Source organism: Odocoileus virginianus, chromosome 1 (genome assembly GCF_023699985.2).
Source record: "Odocoileus virginianus isolate 20LAN1187 ecotype Illinois chromosome 1, Ovbor_1.2, whole genome shotgun sequence".
Taxonomy (NCBI): Eukaryota; Metazoa; Chordata; class Mammalia; order Artiodactyla; family Cervidae; genus Odocoileus; species Odocoileus virginianus.
In genome coordinates this window covers 107467720-107485763 of record NC_069674.1, presented here as the reverse complement: position 1 = coordinate 107485763, position 18044 = coordinate 107467720, and the positions used below count along the sequence as shown (strand labels likewise).

The following is an 18044-nucleotide window of genomic DNA, read 5'->3' as shown; positions in this document are numbered from 1 at the left end:
TAGGAAAAGGAGCATGTCAAGGCTATATGTTGTCACCCTGCTTATTTAACTTATATGCAGAGTACATCATGAGAAACGCTGGGCTGGAAGAAGCATAAGCTTCAAGATTGCCAGGAGAAATATCAATAACCTCAGATATGCAGATGACACCACTTAAGAGCCATAAGTGGCAGAAAGTGAAGAACTAAAGAGCCTCTTGATGAAAGTGAAAGAGGAGAATGAAAAAGTTGGTTTAAAGCTCAGCATTCAGAAAACTAAGATCATGGCATCCAGTCGCATCACCTCATGGCAAATAGATGGGGAAACAGTGGAAACAGAGTGGCAGGCTTTATTTTGGGGTGCTCCAAAATCACTGCAGATGGTGACTGTAACCATGAAATTAAAAGACTCTTGCTCCTCAGAAGAAAAGTTATTACCAAACAAGACAGCATATTAAAAAGCAGAGACATTATTTTGCCAACAAAGGTCCATCTAGTCAAAGCTATGGATTTTCCAGTAGTGATGTATGGATGTGAGAGTTGGACTATAAAGAAAGCTGAGTGCAGAAGAATTGATGCTTTTGAACTGTGGTGTTGGAGAAGACTCTTGAGAGTCCCTTGGACTGCAAGGAGATCCAATCAGTCCATCCTAAAGGAGATCAGTCCTGGGTGTTCATTGGAAGGACTGATGTTGAAGCTGAAGCTCTAATACTTTAGCCACCTGATGCAAAGAACTGACTCATTTGAAGAGACCCTGATGCTGGGAAAGATTGAAGGTGGGAGGAGAAGGGGACCACAGAGGATGAGATTGTTGGATGGCATCACCAACTCAATGGACATGAGTTTGAGTAACCTCTAGGAGTTGGTGATGGACAGGGAGGCCTGGTGTGCTGCAGTCCATGGGGTCTCAAAGAGTCAGACACAACTGAGTGACTGAACTGAGCTAAACTGAAAAATAGATATTAAAACATAAATCATGATACAAATTGGCAAAGGTAAGATTAATATTTGAGTCAATTAAAATTAATAGTTTACATTTCTCTATGAAAAGGCAAAGGAAGATTCAGTAAATGAAAAAGCAGTAGAAGATATTAGAAAATATGTATAATTGGATAACAAAGTAGACAGATTAATCTGTAATAACTTATGCTGAAATAAATTTTAGATTAATTGCAAAGTTGAATGTTCCTAAATAATTAAGGAAATAATGTACTTTGTCAATTCTATCATATATATATATGTCAACATTTTAGTATCATTAAAAGAGTGATGCACATTACAATAATAGCATGTCATAGTTTTATTTCATAAGAGTGTACAATGTAATTGTGTATCTTACAGCCAAGATGCTGTAAGATCTTGATTTTGATGGAGAATGATAAATATGTGCTATGTGTGCTCAGTCATGTCCAACTCCTTGCAACACCATGGACTGTAACTCGCTAGGCTCCTCTGTATAAAATTCAGTAATTACTTATCTGATCATGAGTTGGAGAAGAATTTCTAAGCAATCTGGAAATTATTCAAAAATCATAGAGAAAATTTCTGTTGATAAACAACAATAATAAATAATGATGGTGTTAAAGTGCAATAAACTGGAAATTTTTGGAAAATCAATGATGTATAATAATAGGTTATGCAATTCTTTTCATTGTACATAATTTCATATATAGAAATTATAAAGCTAAAATAAAGAATTCCAGTATATGCTTCACAAAGATTCTTCAAATGCTAACATTTTCCTATATTTGCTTTAGCTTTGTGCCTTCCATGGCAAGGTAAATATAAACATAATGCATCTGCATATACTTTGAAAATAAATGACAGAGATACTGTCCTTCAATCAACAGGATATTCTCACATAATCACAGCACAATTTAAAAAAGAAAACTAACATTGATACAACACTATTGCTAATGGATAACCACTATCAAAATTTTAATAAGTATTTAAAAAATTTTCTTTATAGAAGTAAACTTTCAGATTTTGAGTTACATTGAGTTATTATGGTCTTCTTATTTTCTTTAATCTGGAATTGTGTTAAATTTTGCTTTCTTTAGTGGCTTTGAGGTTTTGATAAGTACAGGAAAACTAATTTCTAAAATGCCCGTCAATTTTAATTTGTCTTCTTTTTCCTCACCATTGAATAGATTTTATTCATGTTTGTCAGAAATACCCTAGATATTGTATAATGATCTTCTCATTGCCTCATATCAGAAGTCACAGAATATCAATTTGTTTCAATACAGATTTTATCAACCACTTGATTAGATCCATGTCTGCCATATTTCTCCACTATAAAACTCTATTTTCCTTTTATAATAAATACGTACTTATGTGTAGATACTCTGGGAGAAGGAGGGCAGCCCACTCCAGTATTCTTGCCTGGATAATCCCATGGACAAGAGCCTGTCAGGCTAGAGTCCATGGGGTCACAAAGGTGTTGAACATGATTTGATGACTAAATAACATAGATACTCTGATAACATGTAAAAGCCCTATTATTCATCACACACTCTCTCTCTAGTTTTAGCGTCTACTCATGTGCCTTGCATAAAACAACTATTACTGCAATGGTTACCATGTTATCATTCCCTAATTCTATCCTTCTTTCTATGAGTAGTAGTTGGCATTTTACTGTAAGAAAAAGCTCCCTGCCATTTAATTATGTAAGTATAAATTTGTGGATTCTTATTTTATTTCACAGGTAATAATCAATTAGTATAATTTATTTTGGCATGCAGATTGTCTCAGGATAATCTGATGGGAGTTTCTTAAATTCAGCTTTGGGATGTGTGTGTGTGTGTGTGTGTGTGTATGTGTGTGTGTCTTGTCCTTAAGCATCTCCTTACATTGTGGCACAGAGATGTTGCAGGTTCATTTGTCATTTCTCTGGCTCAGCCATGGCCCCAGGCTTTTCTCCAAGGAACCCTGGTTCTTTTTAGTGAATATGTGCAATATATTTTCTTATTATTTCTATGGCATAATTCTCCTAGCCTTTCTCAAAGAATAGAGCTGATAGATAGATGGATAGATAGATAGATAGATAGATAGATAGATAGATGATAGATAGATAGATAGATAGATAGATAGATAGACAGATAGATAGATAGATGATAGATAGATAGGTCACATATCTTGATAGAAAGATAATAGAATCAGATACATAATGTATAGATATAGGTAGCTACACTCAATATGTATTTATCTCTTTATATATCTACAGTGAGACTGAGTAGTTATACACATACAACTATTGATCTATGTAATTATATCTATATATAATTATATCTGCATATATATAAACATGTAAATATATGTTATCCAGTATTCCATCAAAATAAAACTATAATTTCATATCTGTGCATTTGATTTCAACTTAATGCTTCAGAATTCATTTCATATTTATAATATTCATATCTGACAGTGAGAAATCTAATTCCCATTAGCCACAATATGTTTATTTATTTGTTCAGTCCTAGAGTATACAAAAAGGCACTTCAGAATGGATAACCTATATATCTGTAAGTAAAAAATAGCCAGCAGTCATTACCATTTTTCTGCTTGTTTGTTTTAGCTTGAGGGTATAGAGTCAAAGTAGTCTGCAAATATTACTTGAGTTGGTTTTTGCATCTGCACCCAGTGTTGCATTGTTATTAATTTTTAAAAGCATTAAGTATATTTGTTTCTATTTCAGATTGGACCTTTTTCCCCATCTTTGTTGAGAGTGTGAAATACACAGCTGTGGGAGGGTGTGTGTGTGTGTGTGTGTACAAAATATGAAACATTAATAGAGCTCCAAATGCCAACAAGCTAAGAAGTTAGTCAGAGAAGTGACCCTGTTGATTCTTTTTATGTCCTTCCCAGGGCATCACTTTCCTTCCCATTCTTACCAATGAATGTAAGTATTACCAATTATTAAAAATAAAATAATCGTCTGTTGAGGGACATTAGGTTGTCTCCAAGGCCTAGCTATTGTAGCCAGTGCTGTAATGAGCACTGCAGTACATGCTTCTTTTTCAGTTGTGGTTTCCTTGGGGTATATTCCCAGTACTGGGATTGCTGGGTCATCTGGTAGCTTTATTATTAGTTTTTGAAGGAATTTCCATACTGTTTTCCATAGTGACTGTATTAATTTGCATTCCCACCAATAGTGCAAGGGGGTTCCCTTTTCTCCACACTCTTTCTAGCATTTATTGTTTGTAGACATTTTAATGATGGCCATTCTGACTGGTGTAAGGTGATACCTCATAGTTTTGGTTTGCATTTCTCTAATAATGAACAATGTTGAGAATTTTTTCATGTGTTTATTAGCCATCTGTATGTCTTCTTTGGAGAATTGTCTGTTTAGGTCTTTTGCCCAACTTTTGATTGGGTTGTTTGTTTTTCTGGTACTGAGTTGCATAAGCTGCTTGTATGTTTTGGAGATAAAGAAGTTGAAGTACATACACTCAATGGAATATTATTCAGCTATTAAAAGGAATGCACTTGTGTCAGTTCTAATGAGGTGGATGAACCTGGAGCCTAGTATACAAAATGAAGTAGGTCAGAATAAGAAAAACTAATACTGTATATTAATACATAAACATGGAATCTAGAACGATGATGCTGATGAACCTATTTGCAGAGTAGCAATGGAGATGAAGACATAGAGACAGACTTGTGAGCACAGTGGGAAAGGAGAGGGTGGGACGAATGAAGAGAGCAGCATGGATACACATACATTACCATCTCTAAGATAGATGGCCACGGCAATTTGCTCAAACCAGTGCCCTGTCACAATTTAGAGGGATGGGATAGGGTCAGAGGTGGGCAGGAGGGGATATATGTATACCTATGCTGATTCACATTGCGGTATGGCAGAAACCAATGGATTTTGTAAAGCAATTATCCTTCAGTTGAAATAAATAATTTAAAAAAATAAACTAAAACAGCTATAGTTGACATAGAGACTATATACCATAAAATTCATGTATAATATTGGAAGTAATACCTTTGTTTTATGTCTCCAGAAGCACAGCTCAAGTTAAGGACACATGGGCAAGCTAGTTATTGAGGATGTATCCCCAGAAGGTATTGCAGAAACAAGGGGAGACGAGAAAGAAGCCAAGCAGGTGTGGGATTTCAGGTAGACTGACATTCTGAGTATTTGGGAATCAACAGAGCCAGTTGACAAGGGGTGGCTCTCTGATGGTGGTGGACTCTATCAATTAGAAGTTAAAAATGCAGAAAATGGAGGAGCACAGCTCCCAGAACAGAGAGAAGAGCAGGATGGAGGATCGAAATCCTGTTTCAACATGGGTGAAGCCATGAATAAAACTGAACATGTCTATCATCTTCACTTAAACATTTGATGATTCTGAATATCAGGTTTGCCTCTAGTCTTTCCAACAATAAAAATGGAAAAAATAATTCACAATGACCATCAGTTAAAAGATAGGCAAATGTATAAATAGATAAGTAGATAGACATAATTATATATAATTAATTATGTACAGATATAAATGTAGTAAGCTACAATTTTTCTTAGTACAATGACTGAAACAAAATTTTCATCTCCTTGAGTAAATAAATTGTGAAATACTATGAACAGTTTATTCACAATATTTGTACTATAAATCCAGCTGGTTTTTACTGTGACCTTTAATTTCAGTTGTGCTTTTATGCTAAAGCAGAATTCAGTGCTAAAGCCTTGTATAACACATACATTTCATGAAGACATTTTGCTTTTATAATTCTGATTGATTTTATAATTCTTGAATTATTTTCTTAATTTGTCAGTAAAAGGTCTATTGAACTACCACTATTCCACATTTTATAACAGAAGATAAAGCTTAGCATCATTTTCTCCTGGAAGTTTTGTCTTTCATGGATAGAGGACTAAAGCAAAAGTCAAGGTGGAAAATGGATGTGAAATAATGTCCCAGATTGGCTTAACAGTATCTAGCCATCTAGCTATCAGCTCTGTATCTATATCCATCCATCACTACATCTATATCTATTTATACATGTGGCTTAGTGGTAAAGAATCTGCCTGCCAATGAAGGAGCCCCAAGGTCGATCCCTGGGTTGGGAAGATCCCCTGGAGAAGGAAATGGCAACCTGCTCCAGCATTCTTGCCAGGAGAATTCCATGGACAGAGGAGACTGATGGGTGGTTGCAAAGTCCATGGAGTTGCAAAGAATTGGACACGACTGAACAACAAACACATAAGGAAAGTGAAAAGAAAGTGAACGTTGCTCAGTCCTGTCTGACTCTTTGCAACCCCATGGACTATACAGTACACGGAATTCTCCAGGCCAGAATACTGGAGTGGGTTGTCCTGCCCTCCCCAGGGGATCTTCCCAACCCATGGATCGAACCCAGGTCTCCCACATTGCAGGCAGATTCTTTACTAGCTTAGCCACAAGGGAAGCACACATAAAGAAACATACATAAATACACACACACACACACACACACACACACACACACACACACATATCCCTCTATATAAAACTTTGAATTGACATTGGTATCCCTGACTTCACTCAACATCACAAGATTGTGAACACTGACTTATCACGTACTTGAGAGTCCAGTTTAGATAATTTCCCAAACTGCAGACAAAGAAGGTTCAGATGGCAGATTGTCTCATTATATCCCAGACCATGTCAAGAAGACTGCACACAGGATTGTGTGACTTATAGCAGGAGGGACATTGAGTCACTGAATTGGATCCAGAGGAGAGCTTTTGGCAATGGGAAATAGCCTTGTAACTGAGTCCTATGTGGCACAGTCAAAGGAACTTGAATATAAAGCTTTCAGAAGAGAAGAGTTAAGGACAGAAGAGAGTGTTTTCAAGTTTTGAAAATTATTTTATGTACTGGTATTTAGAATTTATACATAGTGAATTTGCTGAGTTGAAGTAAATTTATGGATTAAAGGGAAACAATTGAAGAAGGTGAATTTTGAACAAATAAAACCCCATTGTCCCAAAAATAGAAATGCCATGAGGGAAAACTAGTTCCCAAAAAGCTTGCAATTAGATGCATAGGATTTGGGTAATCTTTCCATTTTCACATCAAATTTCTGGTATTAAAGTAAGATACTCAGTCACTCAGTCATGTCCGACTCTTTGCAATCCCATGGACAGTAGCCTACCAGGCTCCTCCATCCATGAGATTTCCCAGACAAGATTACTGAAGTGGGTTACTATTTCCTTCTCCAGGGGATCTTCCTCACCCAGAGATCAAGCCCATGTCTCCTGAATTGGCAGGTGAATTCTTTACCACAGAGTCACCAGGGAAGCCCATTAATTATTTTCAGAAAAGAAAATACAAGAAAAATTAAAAAATAAATCTGACACATAGCAAAGGAGCTGAAAATATCAATTTACAAAAAAGAAAAAAAAATTGACCTGACACATAGTGGAGGAGCTAAGAATATTAATTTACTTCCTTCCCTTTCATTCCAAGTTACAGAATTTGTATCAAGATCCATTGAGATAAAGACTTGAGAGCGCATATTAAGATATACAACAGTAACATGGAACCATGCTCTTACACATAAGACTCAGTGGATTTATGAGAAGACCAGTAAGCAAACTCTGAATCTTGAAATATATTCCCATCCATGTTCCTGTAAGTCCATTTCCTCATTGCAACATAGAGGAAACATCTTCATTTATCTCATAGGGATGTTGTAAATAAAGAGATTAAAATGTACATGGAAAACTTTGATAGAGAAATATTAAAATCCTATGTGATGATAAAGCCAGTATCCTATTATTATAGCCATAACACTATAAGTAAAGTGTGCAGCTGAAATGTTAGGCCTAGGGTAAAAATATTATTCTTCTCTTGAATAGTTTTCCTATTTTAACTCATGGAAAATTTTCTTTGGATAAATGTATGTCCCGTGATCAACTTTCAGATCTTAATATTTGAGGAAGCTGTCACTTCAAGTCATGTTCATGTCCCTCACATTTAATTCTTAGGTCACAGACCTACAGTGTTGTCCCAAATTTTATCATTAACAGTGTTCTTGGAAACTGGTAAATAATCTTTCTTCATAGTCTAATTAGCCTTCACAGTCTAAAAACCAAAATTCTTACTTATCACTGTCTACCAATCAGAGCACTGCTTTTAAAAACTTACAACATACTAACACATATATATGGACTTTAGAAAGATAGTAATGATAACCCTATATGCAAAACAGAAAAAGAGACTCAGATGTTAGCACTGCTTTTAAAAACTTATAATGTTTCATCTATTTCATAGAGTAGGATCATTGCAAGGACTCACAAGGCTTCATTGGGTGAACTCATGTAAAGTTTAAATAAAGATAAAGAATACAGAGAAAAATTACCCAGGCAGGCTTTGTGTGCTTAAGAGCATTATAAACATCCTCCTCACTCCTGGGTCCTTTCTCAGATGCACAGAATTTACCTTGCATTAATCAACCTACTATTCCTGGCACTTTCCTAGTATTAGCACTTAAAAGTTCATATTCTAGGAAATTCTTGAGTACAGATACCTGGAGTGGTTAGTCACCAAAATCAAGCTTCAGCTTCAGAATAGAAATAAAAATGTGCATGAAGAAACTTGCCTTCAGGAAGCCCCAGGCAAAAGTTTCCAGCAAGATCTATATATCCCACTGGTCTTGCAGAAAATTCAGGCTGAATAACCTGGTGTACACAGGTATAAACCCCCAATCAATATATTTCTGAAAAATGTAGAGACACTAACCTTGAGTGCCTCCAGGGAAATTTCAAACTCTAAGCAGCACATTATAATTCACCAGCTAGCACATCTCATTCTTATCCTGGACAAGTGTCAGTACCAGACTTTCAGGCCTACCAGGAAAAAGCAGAGAGTTGCCCCAGTTAAGCTATAAGATTATCCAATCTTTTGCATTATTAAAATTAAAGTTCTCAGAATTTAAGAACTTTAGAGTTGTAGAGCAATCTTTAATCAGCCTATGCAAAGTGGAAAGACTCTGAGCTCACCCCCTCCCAGTGAACACCAAAACTAGAACATATAAAACAGCTACCTCTGAGAACAAGCTGAAGCCCAGCAGAACAGGTTTTCTACAACTACGGATACAAATTAAAGCCACATGGGGATGGGGAGGAGGGGCAGAGATGTGGTACAGTCAGAACCAATACATCCAGAGCAGTGACTCACACTGGGGGAACATTCTAAATGTGGAGGACACTTGAGGAAGAAGGGATTCAAGTCCCAATCAGGCTCCCCCGAGGAGGAGACAAGCCTTGGTAATATTTGACTTTGAAAACTATCAGAATTTACATCTCGAAGAGCTGCTGCGGGAAAGCAAGACTCCTCTCTTAAAGGGCTCACACAAAAACTTGCTTCAAATCCCAGCACAAAGGCAACAGCTTGAAAAGCACCTGGATCATAGGAGAAGGAGACTCGCTGATTAGTTTTAGGGTGGGTGCCATAGGGGCAGACTCTGATAGAAATTCCTCCAGGTATAGAAGTGCTCACAGGTGCATTTTTTGAAATTCTCCTTCTATCTAGTCCGCTCAGTCTGATGGGCAACTTATGTCACTTCCATCAACCTCACTAACACTGTGCACACCACACTGGCATTGCCTTGAGGACTAGCCCCACTCAATTCACCCACCCAATGGCTGGCATCTCCAAAGCACCTCTGATCCTTCACCAGCTCGGAGAAGGGTATTGCTTGCTCATGCAACCAACTCTCCTAAGCAGCTCACCTTCTGGGAGGCCAGATCCACGCAGCAGCAAGCCCACAAAAGTTATGGTTGAGCTTCACGGCCAATTGTAAAGGAGCCAGCTTTGCTCTCAGTGCACCAACAGTCATGACATGAACAAGCCTCATGACTATCTAGTAGGTATACCTAATACACAGAAACAAATACAGAGAGACAAAATAAAGAGGCAAACATCTTCCAAACAAAGAAGACAGAACAAGATAAAAACTCACACAAAGAATTAAATGAAAAGGAGATAAGCAATTTAATATATTAAAGAGTTCAAAGTCATGGTCACAAAAATCTCACTGAACTTAATTAAGGAAAAAAACATGAGGTTGGCATAAAAATGTATGATTTTGGAATCCATTCCAACTTCAACAGTCATCAAGTTAAAATAGACTATACATAGGTTGTTACACAAAAACCTCATGGGAGCTACAAAATGAAAACCCACAACAAATGTAACAAATAAATAAAAGGGAATATAAATACAATGCTAAGAAAGTCATCATATCACCAAAGAAGAGAACAAGAGAAGAAAATAACAGAGAAGAATTACAAAACACTCAGAAAACAATTAAAGTGGAAATACGTCCATACCCAGCAATGATAACTTTAAAGGTGTGTGTTGTCGTCACTCAGTCATGTCCAACTCTTTGGGCTACAGAAGTATTCTTGCAACAGGTTATTCAAGCAAAGTTGAATAGCCCACCAGATTCCTCTGTCCATGGGGATTTTCTAGGCAAGAATACTGGAGTGGGTGTTTTGTCCTCCTCCAGGGTATATTCCCAGCCCAGTTCCCCCACATTGTAAGCAGATTCTTTACCAGCTGAACCACTAGGGAAGCCCAAGAATGCTGGAGTGGGTAGCCTATTCCTTCTCCAGGGGAACTTCCCAACCCAGGAATTGAACCAGATCTCCTGCATTGCTGGCAGATTTCTTTATCAGTTGAACTACCTGGGAAGTCCATAATTAAATGCTTTGAGCAAAAGACATAACAAGAATAAATGGATAAAAAAATAAAAACTATATGCATTCTACAAATGACTCTGTTCTGAACTAAACACACATGTAGATTGAAAGGGAAGAGATGCAAACAAAAAGAAATTTTGGGTAGGGATACTCAGTTCCACAAAATAGACTTTACAACAAAGGCTGTACAAGATACAAAAAAAGGATATTACATAGTGATAAAAGTAACAACCAAACAAGAGGTTATAACATTGTAAATAATTATGCACCAAACATAGAAGCTCCTAATCCATAGAGCAAGTATTAGCAGACATAAAGGAAGTAATTGAGAGTAATACAATAATAGCAGGGGAATTTAACATCCTACTTACATCAATGGGTAGACTATCGAAACAAAAGCAACAAAGAACACTGGCCTTAAATGACCCATAAAAGCAGATTGATTTAATCTATATATATAGGACATTTCATCTAAGAGCAGCAGAATACACATTCAGTACACACGAAGCACTCTGCAGGATGGATCGAATGCTAGGCCAAAAAACGTGTCTCATAAATTTAACACTGATGTCATATCAAACATCTTTTCTGACCACAATCACACAAAACTAGACATCAAGTACAAGAAGAAAACCGGAGACAAATAAAGTGGAGCCCATCTTTTACAAAACAAGAAGCTCACTTTGTGCTCAACTTTGCTTGAATAACCTGTTGTAAGAAGAATACTTCAGGCCTGGGGAATTATCTTCAGTTGCACACCAGCTAGATGAGTAAGAGACAATGAGAAATGGCAGAAGGAGAAGTACTGGTGAAGGTTATCACACATTTTTGTAGCAGCCTTCTGGAAATATGGACCACAGAGCTTTTTTCTCTATTCAAGTTATAAGCAATGCCTTGAAAGTTTGGGGCTTAGAACTAATAGTGTTTAGCAGTCCAGAGTGTCAGAAGCTCTGGATCAATCCCCAAAATGAAAGATAATTTATATGCAATTATAAAGAATACTGGCTTATAGTTAGAAAATTAGGAAAACAGTGGTTCAACTTGAAGTCTCTCTTGACGGGTCCAGAATTAAGATCACTTTTCTTGCACTTTTCTTGGCTCAGTTATAACAGGAAGGTTATTCTATATTTGTTGTTAAGGATGATCTGCCAGATTGTGACCAACTACTGCAGAAGATCAGAGTCCAACAAATGCATCAACCAAAACTTATTGGAGAAGAATTAGCACAACTCAAAGAACAGAGAGTACATAAAACAGATCTAGAGCATGTCTTAGAATAAATTATGGGTCAGTAATGTTAGACAGAGATGAGTGGGTTTGCAAAAGGCTCTGGCACCAAGTCACCAAGAATTGACATGGAAGGTGAAAAAGCAGATCTCCGCAGGGCTATTAAGCACAGTATGCAAGACATTTCCAGTAAAACATGTCAAGATAATCCACAGACATCAGTTTCACATCTTACTTTAGAAGAGCTATGGAAGAGAGGAGAAGCCTACTTTGAAATCAGCAGCAGTAGCAGCAGCAACTAGATCCACCAGGACAGCTTACACATCCGTGTGGAAAGCTGAGCACAAGTTCAGGAGCACTTGTCAGTGATCTAGGTGATTCCATGAACGAAGAAGACATGCTTCAGGCAGCTGTGACGGTGTCTTTAGAAACTGTTAGAAGTAATCTAAAAACGGAAGGGGAAAAATATCTTTCACAAATCATTTAGATATTCAGTCTTTCCAATATTGTCCTGTGTGATTACAGCATAGGGTGCTTTTTGATAATGTGTCAAAGAGAAAAATTTTCAACAGAGGAAATAAGACTTAAATGGTTTGCAAACAAAAAGATGAGTGGGTGAAAAATACATCAGTTATAGATAATGATCTTCCAAACAGTAGTCAAAGAGGCATTAAACAATTAAATTTAAAATAATTTTCTAAGTGTCCTTTTTCTGGTTTGCTTTTTGAATGTGCAATATCTAACTCATCAAAAATTAGGGCATTTTTCTTGGATCTTTTTGCAGACCAACTAATTATAACTAGCTCTGGCCACAAAATTTCTCCACATTTTGCAATCTTTTCCTCCTTTCTGCATAGGGAATTTGGCTTACATTTATCCTCTAATACTTGCTCTTATTTCTCTTTAACCAAATTAACCTTGTGGGACAGCGCCTCGTCTCTGTGTCGATAATAGTCATGGTTCCAGAAGGATACATTTTTCCCTCTGACTATGTACATGTGCTCGGGTATTTTCTCATGCTATTTTCTCTGCTGGCAGTTTTTCTGCTACTTGGTTGTCATCATTTTCTACAGCTCTTTTGAAAGATGGTAATGTTTCTTGAGTTTTTAAGCTCTCTAAGAAGGGATCATTATTTCATGATTCTGGTGCATTTCTAAACTCTGAAATCAGCTCTGTCCAAGTACTTGAGAATAAATGAGAATTCTGTTCATGTGTGAAAAAAAAGAAAACTGGGGAAAGGGGGTTATAAATATGGGGAGGATAAACAACATGATACTAAACAACCAATGAGTCACTGAAGAAATAAAAAATGATAAGAAATTATTGAAGGCAAATGAAAATAGAAACACAACATTCCAGAATCTGTGTGAGGCAGCAAAACCAGTTTTAGGAGGGAAGAGTACAGGAATACAAGCCTACTTCAGAAAACAAATAAACAAAACTTTTCAGATAAATAGTCTAACCTTATACCTAAAGGAATTAGAAATATAAGAACAAATAAAGCTCAAAATTAGTAGAAGGAAATAAATAACAAAGATAAGAGTGGAAATAAGTAAAATAGAGACTAAAATAACAGTGGAAAAAAATCAATGAAATGAAGAGCTGGTTCCTTGAAAAGATATATGTAACTGGTAAAGCTTTAGCCACACTCTTCAAAAAAAACAAAAACAGAGGAAAGGCCTCACGTAAGTGAAATCAGAAATGAAAGAAGAGCAATTGTAACTGAGAATACAGAAATACAGAGGATAATAAGAGGATACTATGAATAATTACATACCAACAAATTAAACAATCTAGAAGAAATGTATATATTCCTAGAAATGTACAATATTTAAAGACTGAATCAGGAAGAAATAGATAATATGAACAGGATAAAATACACTAGTATTGAAATTGAATCAATAATCAAAATACTCCCAACAAACAAAAGTACCAAACCAAATAGCTTCATAGGTGAATTCTACCAAATGTTTACAAAAAAAAGTTATGAACATGTCTATTCTTCTCAAGCTATTTCAAAAAATCAAGAGGAAGCAAGGCCTCAAAATTCATATTCAAGCCAATATTATCCTGATTACAAAATTATAGAAAGATACTTAAAAGGAAAAAAGGAAATTGCAGTCCAATATCCCTGATGAATATAGATGCAAAAAATTCTCAACAAAATATTAGGAAACTAAATTTAACAATACATTAAAAAGATCCATGATCAAATGGGATTTATTCCAGGAATAAAAGGACTGTTCAATATTTGCAAATCAATCCACATAATATACCATATGAACAAAATGAAGGATAAAATCATATGATCATCTTAACAGATTAAAAAAAAAATCTAATGAAATTCAACCTCCATTTACAATAAAAACCCTCAATGAGGTGGATACAGAAGAAGCAAAATGAATATAATAAAAGCCTCAATATAACATAAAACCAAATATGCAAATTCCCAACTAACATTGTACTAAATGGTATAAAGTTGAAAGCTTTTTCTCTAAGATCAAGGACAAGACAAGGATGCCTACTTTTGCCACTTTTATTCAACATTGTATTGAAATTCTCTCCATGGCAATTACACAAGAAATAAAAGAAAAGAAGACATTCAAATTAGTAATTAAGAAGTAAAATTGGCACAGTGCAGAGATGACACAAAACTATACATAGAAAACACTAGAAGCTTCACCAAAAATTAATATAGCTAATAAATAATTCAGTAACATTGCAGAATGTACATTTAGTGTACAAAAATCTGTTTCATATCTACACACTAATAATAAACTACTAGAAAGAGAATTTAAGAAACACAATTCAATTATTCAAGAAGGAAAAAAAAAAAAAAAAGCAGTACTCTGAAAACTAAGACACTCATGAAAGAAATTTAAGATGACACAAATAGGAAGATATACCATGCTCATGAATTAGAAGAGTAAATATTGTTAAAGTATCCACACCACTCAAAGCAATATACGGACTCAGTGTAATTCTGTTCAAAAAACTAACAGCATTTTCCACAAAACTGGAGCAAACAATTGTAACATTTGTATAGACCCCAATTAGCCAAAACAATCTTAAGGAATTGGAAGAAAACTGGTGGTATCATGCTCCCTGATTTCAAACGAAACTATGACACTAAAATAATCAAAACAGTATGATACTTACTAGCTCAAAATCCTCCAAGTTAGGCTTCAACAGTGCAATAACCAAGGATGTCTAGATGTACAAGCTGGGTTTAGAAAAGACAGAGGAACTAGAGATAAATTGCCAACATCTACTGGATCATGGAAAAGCAAGGGAAGTCCAGTAAAACTTCTGCTTCATTATGTAAAGCCTTTGAATTTGTGCATCACAACAAATTGTGAAAAATTCTTCTTCAAGAGATGGGAATACCAGACCACCTTACCTGCCTCCTGAGAAACCTGTATGCAGGTCAAGAAGCTATAGTTAGAAATGGGTAAGGAAAAAACCACTACAATATTGTAAAGTAGTTAACCTCCAACTAATATAAATAAATGAAAAAAAAATTTAATTAAATTAAAAAAAGAAAAGAACTGGACATGAAAAAATGGACTGGTTCCAAATTGGGAAAGGAGGACATCAAGGCTGTATATTCTCACCTGCTTATTTAACTTATATGCAGAATATATTATACAAAATAATGGGCTGGATGACACACAGGCTGGAAGCAAGACTGACAGGAGAAATATCAATGCCTCAGATATGCAGATGAAACCACCCTCATGGCAGAAAGTACAGAGGAGCTGAGGAACCTCTTGATGAAGGTGAAAGAAGAGACTAAAAAAGCTGGTTATAACATTCAAAAAACTAAGATCATGTCATCTGGTCCCATCACTTCATCGCAAATAGATGGGGAAGCAATGGAAACAGTGAGAGATCTTATTTTCTTAGGCTCCAAAATCACTGTGTATAGTGACTATAGCCATGAAATTAAAAGACATTTGCTCCTTGGAATAAAAACAATGACGAACCTAGACAGCATATTAAAAAACAGAGAGAATACTTTGCCAACAAAAGTCTGTATAGTCAAAGCTATTTTGCCAGCAATCATGTATGGATGTGAGAGTTAGACCATAAAGAAGGCTGACTGCTGAAGAATTAATGCTTTTGAACTGTGGTTTGCAGAAGACTCTTGAGAGTCCCTTGGACAACAAGGAGATCAAATAAGTAAATCTTAAAGGAAATGAACCCAAACATTCATTGGAAGAAATGATGCTGAAGCTCCAATATTTGACCCCCTGATAGAAAGAGCTGACTCGTTAGAACAGACCCTGATGCTGGGAAAGAATGAAGGCAGGAGGAGAAGGGGACGAAAAAGGATGAGATGGCTGGATGACATCATAGACTCAGTTTGAGCAAGCTCTGGGAGATGGTGAAGGACTGGGAAGCTCAGTGTGCTGTAGTCCCTGGCATCTCAAAGAGTTGACATGACTGAGTGAATAAGCACAATGACTCTCACAAAAACATACAAATAGATCAATAGGACATAATAAAGAACCTCAGAATAAATTCGTGATTAAAGCAAGATGGCGGCAGAATAGGACTCGAGACCACTTTCTCCCCCACAAATTCATCAAAAGATCATTTGAATGTTGAGCAACTTCCACAAAACAACTTCTGAATGCTGGCAGAGGACATCAGGCACCCAGATAGGCAGCCCATTCTCTTCAAAAGGAGGGAGGACAAAATATAAAAGACAAAGAGAGAGACAAAAGAGTTAGGGACAGACATCTGTCCTGGGGAAGAAGCGGTGAAAGAGGAGAAGTTTCCAAACAGCAGGAAACCCTCTCACTGGTGGGTCTGTGGGGAGTTTTGGAATCTCAGAGGGCAACATAAGTGGGAGAAAAAACAAAACACAGAATGCATGCCTAACCGCAACTGCCAATGAAGAAGCCCAGACGCTTGAATCTGCCACCAGCAGTCGGAGTCTGGACAGGTAGGTGTGGGATGCATGCTTAGGGTAAAGACTGGACCTGAATGCCCTGAGGACAATCTGAGGGAGCTAATGTGAGATAGCAATCCAAATTGTGGGATAGCCAGAGAGAAAAAAGAGAGAGAGAGAGAGAACTTTGCCGTGAAAGACTCTAAGCTAACATGCAGTCTGGTTGGCTCACAGAACAAAGGATTGAGCCAATACCACAGGAGAGCTAGCCAGCTGCCTACAGGCTCCTCCCCACCACAGGCAGCAGAGGCAGGCGTGGGACAGCCAGAGCTGGAAAGTAAGGGCCACTCTTGGCCCCAGAGCCTGGCACCCTCCACCAAACTATGAGCAGGCTCCCGGTTGCTAACCACATCTTCCTGCGATCCTGGATGGTTGACATCTGTCAGGAGGGTCACAGCCAGCTATCTGCTCTCCAGAGGATGCACAAGGCACGCTTGAAATTCTGCTCTTGCACCACACCCAGGAACCGAGTGGCTGGGACCCAAGCAGCCAGGACAGGGGAGGTGATTAAGATACACGGCCCACCAGGGCCAGTGCTCTCACCAAGCACCTGGTCATCTGAGCTGCTTGGACCTGGGAAGGGCACAAAATGCACACCTAACTGAGAATGTGCCCCTGTGGAGAACTAAGAATCTGAACCTGAGCAGCTTAGACCTGGGAAGAGCATGAAATGCAGGGCCTGCTTTGGACAGTACCCCTGCAGAGAAACCTGGAGCCTGAGCAGTGTAGACCCAGCAAGCACACACCACGGTGAGTTGGGGCAAACCCAGTGTGGTCCAGACACTGTGAGAACTCCCCACACACACCAGCAATATTTGTCTGCAGTGTTCCTCCCTCCCCACAATGCAACTGAATAAATGAACCTAAATAAGTGACCACCCTCGCCCCCTGTGTCAGAGCAAAAATTAGACACTGAAGAGACTTGGAAACAGAGGAAGCCAAAATAAACAAAGAAGAGGGAACCGCTCTGCAAGTGACAAGTGCAACAGACTAAAACCCTGTAGTTAATACTGACTGAGCATGGGAGGGGGCCTATAGGCCTTGAGAAAAGTACAAGCTGGAACGAGGAACTATCTGAAATTTAACTGACCCCACACTGCCCACAACAGCTCCAGACAAATTCTTGGATATGTTTTCACTCTTATCACTTTTTATTTTATTTTTATTTTTAACTTCTTTATTATTC

At 37.3% G+C, this 18044-nt stretch overlaps 1 pseudogene; it reads left to right on the top strand.

Moving 5' to 3' along the window:
- The first annotated feature begins 5014 nt into the window (after window positions 1-5014).
- LOC110152449 (ataxin-3-like) lies at window positions 5015-12388 on the top strand (annotated as a pseudogene).
- Window positions 12389-18044: the final 5656 nt, after the last annotated feature.